Source organism: Lycium barbarum, chromosome 11 (assembly GCF_019175385.1).
Source record: "Lycium barbarum isolate Lr01 chromosome 11, ASM1917538v2, whole genome shotgun sequence".
NCBI classification, from domain to species: domain Eukaryota; kingdom Viridiplantae; phylum Streptophyta; class Magnoliopsida; order Solanales; family Solanaceae; genus Lycium; species Lycium barbarum.
In genome coordinates, this window is record NC_083347.1 from 98,915,615 (window position 1) to 98,923,680 (window position 8,066).

General features: G+C 35.8%; 1 long non-coding RNA gene across 1 annotated transcript; it reads left to right on the forward strand.

Annotated features, from left to right (window-relative positions):
* The first annotated feature begins 3,142 nt into the window (after nt 1–3,142).
* Nucleotides 3,143–7,165, forward strand: LOC132617675 (uncharacterized). The gene is made up of 3 exons (XR_009573810.1): nt 3,143–3,528; nt 5,713–5,786; nt 6,875–7,165. It is a non-coding gene; the product is annotated as an uncharacterized LOC132617675 (long non-coding RNA).
* The last annotated feature ends 901 nt before the right edge of the window (nt 7,166–8,066 follow it).

Below are 8,066 nucleotides of genomic sequence, written 5' to 3' on the forward strand. Positions count from 1 at the left end.
AGGCTTGATCGGATATGATGAGACTGGAAACACTAAGATTTAGATACTTCACTATAGACTTGATCGGTTATGGAACCTTGTTGTTAGCTGATGGTTTGAATACTGATGTGAATTGTTGATACTTGAGGACTTGATATGTATTCAGGAGACTGTATTATAGTTATACTTAATTGTGAGCATGCCTATCGTTCATTTACTTTCTGTATATATGTTAGCTAACTGAGGACGGCCTATGATACCTACCAGTACTTTATGAATGCAGAGTACCAAGATAGATCTACATCTACCCCTCGTGGCTGATATTCGAGGATTGATGACTCGAGTCTCTTTAGGATGAGCATGAAGACGTTCGCTGCCCGAAGACTCTTCCTTTTATTATGTCTTGCTTTCCATTCCGAGACATGATTTTGTTACTATTATGTATTATTATTAAGACTTGTAGTAATTAGTTTAGATGCTCTTGTATGACCAGACTAGATACTGGGGTGAATTTCTTTTACTTACGCACATATTTATATTATATTTGTGAGACTTACGTTATTTTTCTTTCTTCTAGCTGTTTTCTATAAATTGTGAATGTTGAGTTAAGGGTTCACCTACTAAGTTGGGAAAGGTAGTGCCCGCACGACATAGTGAAATTGGATCGTGGCAAGTTGGTGTGAGAGCCCTAGGTTACCCGGTCTATAATACAAGAGCGTGTCGAGTAGAGTCTCGTGGATTAGTACGATGAGCTCCTTACTAATCTACAAGAGGCTATAGGATATTTAGGAAACTCCCAATTCTTCCATTCTCTCGTACGACTTCATTCAAATTGATATCTAGTCGATTCCAATTAGTATTTGGACTTCTTATCTTAATCACCCACGGAGGGTGGAAACTCATCCTCGCGTTCTTATGCGAATGGTTGATGTATGACGTGTTGTGGTATGATACAAGATATGTTATTCTGATTTGGACATATGATCAAGTTCAGTCTCTAGTTATGGCCTAATGATTCGATATTGTGGAGTCGCGATTAGACTCGGTTGTTGTGTGGAGTCGCGATTAGACTCGTTTATTATGGGAGTTCGTGAGAAATGGGAAAGATAGTTCAGAGGTTTACAGGGTCTCCATGTTTCAGCGTTGGGTTGGTCGAAAGTGACTAAGTGCATTGATGGCTTAACAATAGTGGGTTGCTCGATGAAAGGATCGATTTGGGAAAAACTTCAGCTTTGTCAAGGCTTTATGATGGTGTGTGTGACACTAGCGTACCAATAGCGGGTTGACGATACTGCAGCGGTAGAGTATTAGATGTCGGTATGTGAGGACAAGTGTAAGTTCAGTAATGACCATCGAATTTGGGCAAACGTATTGTGATCGCGTGTAATGAAGAAAAAAAGTTGACAATAAGGACATGAAGGAAGACTTTTGTGGAAAGCATGTAGCGAAGTGAGACTTCATAGAATATCTTAGACATGAGTACTTTTCATGATATTGGAAAAGGAAAAATTTGTATCTAACATGGTTGTCATGATAAGATTGCGACTAGTGCTAAGAGTCATTCTTGTTATAGGTGGATGCGATGAGTTAACGACTTGAGGAGTTACTGGTTTTTTCACTTAACTTTGAGGAGGAATATTGATATTATTTTGTGGTTCGTTTGGTTTAGATGGATGACTAGTTTAGAGGATCGAGTGGATTTGAGTGTTTGTTGGTTGATAGTGATAAAAGTGATTTGAAATGAAATACGGGAACCGATGGATTACAATGAGGCATCTTACTATCTGGTTCAGGGGATCGAGGTTCGTAAGACTTGAGGTGAGGTAGTATAGGTACTTGAGTCATGTTTGGATTGCGGTGACATTATATCATGACCTTCAGTAAAAAGTGTGACCGATGAGGTTGATTGGTGTCTTCAAGGTTAAGGGTAGAAGGGGAATTGCTGAAACGAGAGTTGGTAATGTGAGAACTTGGTTGCGATGGTACAGTGTAGAGTGGGCTTCAGAGTTTATGGATAATTTGGTATGTTTGGTTGTGTCGTGGGCTAATAGAGGTCAGTGGTTGATGAATGGGATAATTATCAGTGTTGAGCCAGTTTAAAAGTTTAGTACTCAGGAAGGTTAATTAGGTGTTGCACCTAATATTGGACTAAGGTTGGGGACCTTGAATTCATTGTGTAAATTTGGCTAGATCCCGCTACTAGTGATGTTATTACTCGGCTTATTTGATTGAATAAAAGGGGTAGTCGTGTGAGTGGTCAGAGGCGTTCAGATTCGATGAATTAGGTAAGAGGTGATTCTTCAAGGGCTAGCAACATTAAGGATTTTTAGTAAGGGGTTAGTAAACAAGGATGCTTGAAATAGTAGATCGATGATGGGTTTACTGAGTCAAGTGCGATATAACATTTCATAGATTGAGTAAGATAATTTGGGCAAGGACGATTCAGTGGGATACAAGAGGATATTAGTGAGATTGGCGATGTGATACGCCAGACTAAGGATTAAGCGATACGTTCGATTTAGAGAGTGTTCAGTTTATAGTTGTAAGCGCTAAGGAAACTCTAATGTGCAAAGTGTGTGGTATGATCCTATCTGTGGGATTGATTCGGCCGGCTTGCAAGACATATGATTATACGATATCGATGATTGTGAATTCATTAGAAATTGGGAAATTAACAAGTCGATAAAAGGTAGTGTGATCGAGAGTCGATAAGAATGAAATACATCTACGGGATTACATGGCTCTTTTCCTGCATGTTATAGATAAGTGTGATTGTTGAGTATTCTTAAAGAAGGAAATCTACAAGAATGGAATATGTGATATGACAGAGTTCCGTGGGGTTTCGTGATCAGCGACTAGTGAGAAGAAAGTTTCAAGTAACCAACATGTTAAGGCTTAAGGAAGTTGTAAGACCTCGTACCTTTAAACTAGGTTACGTTGATGATTTGAGACTTAGAAGACCAGATGAGAAGTGCGGGAAATAAATTAGTCTTATTTCAGCAAAATCCCATTTATACGACTAGTTATACGGACCGTGTATTATTATACGGACCGTATAACCAGTCCGTGTAACACAGGTGGAGATTATAACACTACAAGAAATTTGACTTGTAACGACGACCTGTTAACGAAGGGACATGAATCCAGTCGTTATAAGTAAAATTTTATCCAGTCGCTAAAGTGGATTTTTGGCTTAGCATTAGCAAATGGTATAATGTCCGGCCGTAAATACTGAGGAATCCGGTCGTTAATAATAATAATTTGGCGGAAGTATCCCAAAAGAAATGCGCCAAACACCCTATGCAATATCAGGTATCCCTTTTTTTTTCTCCCCACTCAAATAATTAACGCTCCCCATTTCCCCTTCCCATGTATATAATAAGAAAAGAAATCCCTAATCCCCAACCTACAAAGAGACGTTACTGCCAACATCCTCAACAAAATTTGGTTACCTTTGGTAGATGAGTTTGATTTGGTGGTGGTGGAGAGTGGGTTGAACCACCAAAAGCAAAAGCTCTAGCCTGCGCTCAACAAAGTGTCAATATTTTCGTAAAATTGACTTCTTTCTCTTTTAAGATTTGATTGATTCTGACAGTTATTTTCTATTCCTAATTCCAATTAGCAATAGTGATGCTTAGATTTTGATTTTGCTGGTATGCTATTCTTAGCGTAATATATTTGAGATTAAATTGTGAAGAATTGTACTTTTTTTTTTTTTTGCGATTTAGCGGAAAATGTGAGGCCAATACATATGAGAAATGTTAAGTGCCTGATTTTTGAAGAAAATTTGAATTTGTGAAATTGGAGACGCTTAGAGGGTGTTGGTTTCTAACAGAAGTTGGTGTACATAGTAAATTTTAATCTACTGCTTGTCAGAGCAATTGGTAATCATTTTTTCATGTTAATTCTTACATTAGCTGAGCAGAAAGTTTTGCTAAACATTCTTCTCATTTTTGTCGAAATGTGGGTCAACTTGAAGGTGTTTGATCACTTGTGTCATTGACCATATGAGAATACATGATGATACAGTAATTCTATTTGTTTCACATTAAATTCCGCAATTTGCAGTAATAGTTTTCTTACCCCTTTTTGCAATGAAACTTGGATCACTATTGTAGCTAATATTGAGTGGTGAGGTTGTGATTGGTTCTTGCAATACTGGTGTTTGATGTATCTGATAGTTATTGTAAGTGATATACTATTTGCTTTTTTGGTTACAGATGATACACTCATTATTATTTCTCAGCCTTTTATAGAAGTCAATGCTACAAGAATGCAAGAAACATCATATGAAATTGGTGGAGAACAAACAATTAGTCCATAAATATCTGATATATTAATTGTAACACTAGAATTCGTATGAAATTGGTGAAACTCGACTCTTGTTTCGACTAAGAATTATTTTGATTGAATATGTTGTTTTCCGCATATGTTATTTTCTCCCACATGAACACCTATGTTTATAATAGGAAACTGGAGTTGATCCGATTGAAAAGTTCTTCAAATATTTAACTCAAACCTAGAGCAATTTGTTACGAGTAGTGTTTATATCATTTATGGCTCTATACCGGAACTAGAAGGAAGATTTTCTAATGCTACAACTGTTAGTCTGAAATTGTAGTAATGATATTAATCAGTTTTTCATATATTACTTGTCTATTTAAAATTTGATATATTTTATATTATTCACATGCACTGTCTCAATTACTCCAGCAGATTCCGTAACACTAAGGAGGAATGGATTCATACTTTTATCTTAGTTCTACTTCAATGATTGATCTAGTATGTCATTTAGGTGTCTATTTATTTCTTCTTCTATTGTATACTATCCAATATCAGCTATGCGTCCCTATTATTTCCTTACTGGAAACCAAATTTTTTGTTTTGTGTTAACAAAATTTCAAGTCTCCTTTGAGTGATACTCTTCAATGTGAGTGTCATTGTTTTTGCTAAACCAGCTTGCACTCAACTGGCATTTGTTAAACGCTGAGATTTCCTATACACTACCTTAATTATTACCAACGGAAAAGGGCCAAAAGTACCACTATCCTATGGAAAATGGCTCACACATAACTTCCTTCCACCTTTTGGCCTAAAATACCCCCAACCTATTTTTTTTTTTTTGCTCAAGAAGACCCCTCAAACTAACGAGGGCATTTTGCAATTTAAAATAACCACGTGGCCTATTATGATTCGTTACATATATATTATTTAATTCAAAAATTAAACCCACCTATTTCTTAAACCCGAACCTGCCTCCAATAATTTGACCTGTTTCTTTTAACCTAAACCCACCCATTCGCTGAATATTGCAGTTAAATCCCTTTATGTGATTATCCTACAGTTAATTAAACTTTACATCACCCTATGACATTGAGCATGACAATAGCCATGTTCATACAGTTCTTTAGATTGATCTTGTCACAATCATGAGGAATTGATGTACTAAAATTATTTTTGTGGTTCCTGAATAACAGCCTACTATATTTTCCTCATGTACTCATTGTCTCGAGAGCTCTGCTTGGTAGATTCAGTTAATTATAATAGATTTTACTGCCATGTATAATTAAACGATAATGTTCTTTGTGCAATAAAGTAGAAAGACCATAGGTAGTTTCAGCCTTGTTCAACTTAGATTTATTGTCATCTCTTTCAGGCATTCCTGTGGAATTACGTTTTGGAGCTTACTTGATAATCCATTTTGAGTTCTCATTTTCTTGCTTTTTGAAACAGTGGTTGAATATTTCGGGTTCAATGGAGTAACTGCAGTCACTGGTGCGCTTATCTTTGCAATGGGCTCATATTTTGTAAGTGTGGAGTTATAGCTTTTATATTTGTTGGTTTTATCTAGTCTTTCATATGCCGATTTTCTGCATATAACTCTAATTCAAAGTAAAATTGGTGCATAAAACAATGCATGTTTTGTTTTCTTTCATTTTATTACCATCATGGCTACGGGTTTCAGAACGTCTTCACATATTAAATCAAGTAGCAGTAGGTGGAGTACTAGGATTCTGTTTTTCCATTTTCTGGTTCAGCAATGGGTGGGTACGCTTAGGTGAAAATATATGGATCAGATTATTAGGGGCGAATTTGGGTTTAAGAGATAGGTATGGTTTAGTTTTTATGCTTTTCGTTAGAAATTTGACGGGTGCATCAATAGTCCTCAAGATGATGCTTAAATCGTAGTTATATTTCACTGCTCTGTTATCTGTTAATGTGTTATTGAAGATTCTTGTTGACTATTATCTGTTATTGATACTTGTGGGCAGTATGTCGCAAAAGTGAGAGCTAATACAGTTGGCGTTGTATTGAGTATATTGACTTCACCTGCTGTAGGAATTCAACTAGCTCCCCCAATTATAACAGTAGGTGTTCTTAATATAGGCGCACAATGTCAAGGTGATAATTTATTGTCTCAAGTTGTTGAAAGAGCAGTCCGAGAAAACAACCTTTTGTTTTGGTACAAAGTATAGCTTGGGTGTTGTACTTTGTACCAAACTTCAACATGTCACGTTAACTGCGTCAATCTTGCTACCTAAATAAATTACTATTGTGTTTGCTTTCTTTTGAAAGTTTTCTTATCAAATACATTTATTTAGACAGTTCCAAAAAGTTGTTTTTGCTTTTTCTGTGGTTAGTCATGATTTCCACTTTCTTGTGGTTTTATGTTTACTACTCCCCAGTTATTTTGTTGAATGATCTGTGATTGCTTTCTTTCAGTAGTCCATTCAGTTCTGTTCTATTTTCGAATTAGTTTATTTGGGTAGTTCCTAAAAATTGTGTTTGCTTGTGCTATGGTAAATCTTGATTTCGTGGAAAACAAAAAAGAGAAAAATGTAGTAGCTATTACAAGTATTGTGCCTAAATTGACATGAACTTGTTCTTTTAACAGATCAAGAATTTGAAGTTTGAAGAATCTGTCTATGAACAAAGTGCAGAGCAAGTATAAGCAACTGAAACTATTAAAGAACGAGTTGACAGGAGAGACATGCTTTCTATTTTGCTCTGAGGTGTTTAAAGATTTTCCTATTTGTACATGCTACAATATTTGTACTTCTTCAAAGGAGCTGCTAAATATAATGTCAGAAAAGTTGGATGGGTCTATATTTTTGTAATGTCATGATTTATTTCATTGTAATTAAGTATGAAATTCAGATGGCTATCGATTATTTTATATATTAAGTTGATTTTATGTACTAATGCATATGAAAGAATATTCATTATTTGTTTCCTATATCCTTTCAGTAATAATGATTGGATGGTGGTGGTACAATCAGCGAAGGTGAAATGTTGGTCATTAAAGCCTTAACAACCAAATTTGTAGTGTATTGAAGGTGTTTTAATGATCGGAATAACAATTAACGACTGGAAATGTAGTCGCTAAAAAAGGTATAATGACTGGAATTTTTGTTGTCGCTAAAGATTAAATAACGATCGGATATCCAATCCGGTCGTAAAGCTTTAACGACGGGGCTTTTAGTGACCGGTGGCGACCGGATATTTTCCAGACGCTATTGACTATTAACGACCGGATTAGGACTTTTAGTGACTGAATTTCCCCTCGCAAAAGGCCACTTATCTTGTAGTTTAAGTTTCTGCCAAGTCTGTGGAAAACTTCGATATGGGGCGTATAATGTTATACAGACCGTATATTCAGTTCGTGAAACTTATTTGGGAAATTGCAGTTTCTAGAATTTTAATCATTTGTTTAATATGGTCAAGTTATAAGGACCGTATAAGTTGACCGTATAATTTCCCGACTCAGTTAAGTATAAATACGTCATGTTCAGTTCATTTTCCACTTTTCACATTCTCCAAGCCCTAGCATGAAGGTTTTTTTCTCCAAACAATCCAAAACAATAAGGTAAGCCTATTCCAACCATTCCAAGTGAATTGTAACATGTATCCATAATTTCTAAATAAGAGTTCATCATCCTTAACCTAGAGTTTTCAAGAAAAACCATCTCAAGGATCAAGGGTTAATATTTTGGAATTCTTTTACAAATTTCAGATTTTTGTTACGAGTTTGGAGCATTATCACGTATGTACGGTTACTATCTACGTACGAGAACATCTTTGTTCTT